Raw genomic sequence first — 5,653 nt, forward strand, 5'->3', positions numbered from 1 at the left:
ACAGGCAAAGCAATTCAAGAAGCACAACAATAGCAGCTTTCCATTTTTCCTTCTAAATCTGAAGGGTGTTGAAAGTATTTGGTCAAAGCCTACTGCCTCAGCATGCTCCCAGGATGCTGCTAATCAGGGAAAATCAGAGGGCTGGCAGGGTCTTCCCTTGCAGGCACACGGAGAGGAAATCCCCCCCCCAGCAGAACTCAATTGACACCAGTGGGGACATTTGGTACAGCTCCCTCCAACACACCAGAGCGGCCGTGAAGGCATTCGTTCATCCGAGCAGCCCCTCGCTTCTTTGTTTCCTTCTCAGCCTCCAAAATTTCAGCCCCGCCAAGCTCCGAGGCACACACATCGGGCCTTCCCTTCCTTCTCAGCACCCCCGGGGCGGGCGGCGGCGGCGCCTCTGCTCAGGAGAGGAGGAGAGGAGCGCCCACGCTGCCAGCCCGCCCCGCACCCCGCCGGGCAGGGGTCGGGCTCAGCTCTGGGGACCAGAGGAAACCCACCACCATCACCACCACGGGAGGGCAGGAGTGTGGGCTCTTCCACACCAACGCACAACGCCCGAGGACACCCCAAGTTCAGCTTTTCTACGTGGCCCTCCTTTTTTAAGCGAAAAAAGCGCCGGGGGGGTGTGGGGGAATAAAGAAAAGCGTCGCAAAAAGACAAGCGCCCCGCAGACTTCCCGCCTCCCCCCCCCCCAGCCCAGGGGGCAGGAAGAGCCTTCGGAGAGGCTGTCACCCACCGCCTGGGGCCTCCCTCCCTCCCTCCCACCCACCCGCCGCCGCCGCCGCCACCCGCGGCCGAGCCCGGCCACCACCCACCGCCGCCCGCGGATCCCGCGCAGCCCCGGCCCCGCTCCGCGACACCCCTTCGGCACCGGCACCGCACCGGCACCGGCGTGACCCCCGCACGGCCCTCCCGCCCGCCCGCCGCACCTGCGCCAGGCGCTCGCTGCCCTCCGGGCGGGGGCCGTGGCGGAGCCGCCGCCGCCGCCCGCCGGGGGAGGTGCGGGCCCCCCCCCGGCTGCACTGGGGCGCGGCTCCGTGCGCGGCGGCGGCGGCGGGGCGGGGGGCGCGGGGAGGAAGCGCTAGTGCCGTCGGCTGCCGCTGCTGCCGCCGCCTCCGGGAGCCGCTTTCGGTTTCATGGCAACCCCCGGGTGGGGAGACCCCGGCGGCGGCGGCGCGGCCCCGCCCGCAGGGCCGGGGGAGGCCTCCGGTGTTCCCTGGGCATCCTCGGAAACGGCACCGGCGCTTCGCTTGAATCTTTAAGAGACGAGCTCCGGGCCGCCGCGGTTCAGGAAGGGTTCCCCGCAGCCCCTCTGCACCGCCGCCTCCTCGGGGTTCACCACGGGGCTGTGCAGCCTCCCAAACGCTCCGGAGGATTTGCTAAAGCCGGGACAAAAGTCCTCTTACGGGCTACGAAGTTGGTTTTCCAGGACGGGCTCCCGCGAGTCCGTGGCGAGGAGCCCCGCTGCGGTGGGGAGGATGAGCAGACTCGATCCACTCCTCCTTCGGGGGATACACCCCGCTCGCCTCTCCCTGCCTGCCCGGAGGACAGTTACTCTCTTTTTATTATTTACACCTACGGTACTGAAATAGCAAAACAAACCCCATGCTAAGTATGCAAAGAACGCAGACATTCGGTATTACCACATGCCAGTATTATTTGCTAATTGCTCAGGACACACCAAAGGGTTTGTTACCAACGCAGGCAACACAGCCCTCCTCCAGCCGACAGTACTGATGCAATTGTTTTACCGCTCGCTGCCCAGCACCTACTGCTGCACTTTGTGCTCTCTTGCACATTAAACCACTTCTAGGAAAAACAGCCTCTAACAAAAACCCCACGCTAGCACACGCACAAAAGCACCACGGCTGACGAAACAGTCGGGCTGTGTTATCTGGATTGTCGTGAGATGAGCTCTGAAAATAATAGGAATAAAATGGTTTCAGATTCTTCTTTTGCTAAAATGACTCAGACTTGCCCCTCCTAAGGGTGTCTGTCAGTTCCATATTGCATTAAGATCCTGGGAGTCCAGCAAAGGTGTAGAGGCCATTACTACAACTGAGACCTTTTAAAACACTTCCTCTTGCAAAAAATCGAGGACTTTTTTTTTTTTTCCCCCCCTTAGCTTTTAGGAATGTCCTGATTAGCCTGGGTAGTACTTGCCTGGGAAGTTCACAGGAACATCCATCAGAACAACAGGCATTATGTTTCTGTAAGTAAATATTTATAAACGTAAACACAGAGTTTCTTTAGAGATGGGATTGGGTTCCCGAGATGGCCATTTTCTGCACTCATGATCCTCCTCCTACTGCAGAACATTACAATCCTCAGAACAGAGCTTTGTGGTTACAAAGATCTGTCAAATGGACCATCAAATATCAGGGTGCAGATGTTACTTTTAAAATCACAACTCTTAAGGTTCAGCAGGCATAAGACGAGACCTGGTTTTTGCATTAAGACAAAGTCTTATCCCCGAAGCAGCAGTAGAGACCGCAATCCCTGAATCCCAGTGCTTCCTTTTGTGCCAATCCAAGGGAAACTTCCACGTCGGTAACAGCAATGACGATTTATTTTGCTAAAGCTCTACTTTAGTATCAACTTTAAGGATGCCCATTATAAAAAATGGGCCAGTTGCTTATTAAGTAGTCCACATACTGTTGCCTGTTTATATTTTGCCTCTCCTCCCTACCTGACTATAGATTTTTGATGCCTAATTCATCAGTATCAGACTACAAGTGGCATCGAAAGAGTTTCTATTTGCCTTTTGTATCTCACATACAACTTCCTGTGATCTTAAAGCAGATGGCTGTCATGACAGTGCCTACTTTTAACTCACTCGGAGAAAGGCAAACTCTTGAGGTTTAGCTATTTCAACCTCACGAAAAGCTGGAGGTTTCACCACATTTATTAAGACTACCAAGTTGTATTCGGTGCAATTTACAGTGCACCATTTTGTACTGGAGCTGTGACAGCTGCCAACTCCTCTACAGCTTCCTTTGCCTTTTGAAACGCACCTCTAACGCAAACAACTTCAAGATGTTTGTCTTTGCTCTGGCTTTGCTTTTGCCCGACAACCACACTTCTGCCTGGCATCAGCTGTAACTTCAGTCTATTCCTTTCTTTTGCTAGTTCAAGAGGCACAACACAATTCTAGTAACCTTCATCCTAAACCCTTCCCTAAACTCTGCAGTTCTGCTCTATTCGTACACAAACTCCCACACATACAAGCTACTGGTTTGCATTCTGTTTTCTATGAACTGTGAAGTTTCCAGAATGAACACTGTAGGATTTAAGAGAAATCCCAACAATATAAAGATGAACAAAAACCTAAGGACAGAGATAACTATAATTCCTCTTGCTCACGATCAACTGTAAGAGAAATTAAACTGCTTTACTATGATATACAACGTTTAGTGATTGTTTTATTAATGCAGAAATACCTGCTTAGCTTCATACCCATTCTGATTTAAAGTGCAACAATTAAATCTGATAATTCTTGTACATCCATATTTTGCAAGTGTTGTTCCTAGAAGACATGTCGTTCAGATTATGCCTTGCATTTGTAAAATCTGTCATTTTTTAGTACCGTTTTGCTTTATTAACTAAAATAAACTGTACAAAAAGCTGTAGAGTTACATTAGCTTTGAACAATGTAGGATACACGTTCTCCGCCAAACTTTAGTGTGCAAACATTTTACATTTTTTAAAGTGACAAAATTAAGCCAACCTTGAAGTCAGAGTTCATTACTACATTACAAAACAGGAGACTAGATATGGCAAAAGAAATTCCCCACTGAAATCAACACCATTGTATAATTTTATTTCTAATTCTTAAAAAAATAGAAATGAATTTAGAAGAGAATCACAGTATAAGGGCCCTAACATATTAGACCATTACAAGGTACATAAAAATAGAAGACACAGATTTCTTTGAAACTTTAATCCTTTGATTAAGCAGCAAGCATATCACTCTCCAGGCAAACACTGCTTAAAACAAACCCTACCCCCCAAAACAGGACGTGCAAACTGTATGCACATATTCTGCAAAGCACACAATAAAGACATTTTGCTATGTACATACTTATTTAGTACTACAAATGCTAGGAGTTCCCTACTGTGTGCTACAGTGTATGGAAATTAAGAAATGCTACCTATCTCTGACCCTCCCTCCCCCCTTCAAATACAGCACCTTTGCCCAGTTATAGAATATTTAAACAAGATTAAACGGAATTACAATGTACTGAACAGTTTTATAGCAGTTGGTGGTGGCCAACTGTACTGCAACACCCAACATTCTGCATACTGAAGTCTATCGACAAGAGACAAGACAAAAATTAGCAAAGGTACAATACACACACCTGGGAGACTCAATGCTAAAAAAAAAAAAAAAAAAAAAAAAAAGAAAAAAGAAAAGAATCCCAAAGATGTCTCTTATCACTGTTAACAATTAAATCGAGATATTTAGGATGTCAAAATGTACCAGATCAATTTCGTATCGGTTTTGAAGTCTGGAGAGCAGCCAGACTCATGTGTAGCTGATGAGGGGACACTTATGACTCCCAGAACACAAGTTTCAGTGACCACAAATTCCTCAGTGCTTGTTTTACAATGCTGCTTTTCTTAGACGAGAGGTCATCTGATGCTCACATAGTGGCTAAGCACCTGCTCTGATGCAGAAGAAAGTTTGTAAGAAGGACCTTTTGTACGAGACCTCAGCACACCAGTGAAAGCTGTTTGGAAAGAAAAACCCTCAAGTTTGATCTGAAAATATTTTTAAATGAAGGGCAACATCTTCGCTGCAATTCAGGCCACAACTACCAAATGTTAATACTAGTTTTACAAATTAAATAGGATCTGATGCTATAGAAACTTCCCTTTGCACATTAAAAAAGACCTTAGCCAGCTGTTAAACTGATTGTTAGACCGTCCAATTTATCTGTGAAAAAGCCTAGAGAGAGCACATTCCATTTTCAAATAAAGTCTCATTTTAGTCAAGGGGAAATCTAGTTAATAACAGAATGGATTTAAAAGGATTTTCAAACATTTAATCTATAAGCAAAAATAGTTTTTTAAATACTATGGCAGTCAACATGGATGTTATTACATAGTCAAGAATGCATTATTTTTCTATAACTTGATTCAATCACACAGTTTCAAACAGTGCTACTACTCAAATTTGCAGCCTGGTTCATTTGGAGGGTAGAGGCATCTACTTTTTTTTTTTTAAAAAAAAAAAAAAACACACAACAAAAACCCAACAAAAAAAAAACCACCCCAAAACACTGCTGGGCATAAATCAAGGTTTCAGACAAGAATGCAGTGGAAAGAAAACCTTTGAATCTCCTAAAATTTAGAAGCAATAATTACGCAGATTTTACTTAGTCAATAAGACAAAACAAAGAAACCCCACAATAGCCTCAATTCAGCTAATCAACTCCGCCAGAATTAGCAGAAATCCGAGATAATCATTTAACAGTAAGACTGAGCTGGCAGCAGGTAACTACTGCCACAACATTCTACTACCACTGTCAGCCTCTATACTTCCCTCATGAATTCCTAGGCAAGATATCAATGATCTAACACATACGCGAACTGCAGACAGCCACTCTCAAAGGAATGAAGTTCTACTGTACTTAAATTAGAAGAATTA

The sequence above is a fragment of the Vanellus vanellus genome (assembly GCF_965231255.1).
Source record: "Vanellus vanellus genome assembly, chromosome: 3".
In the NCBI taxonomy this organism is placed as follows: Eukaryota; Metazoa; Chordata; class Aves; order Charadriiformes; family Charadriidae; genus Vanellus; species Vanellus vanellus.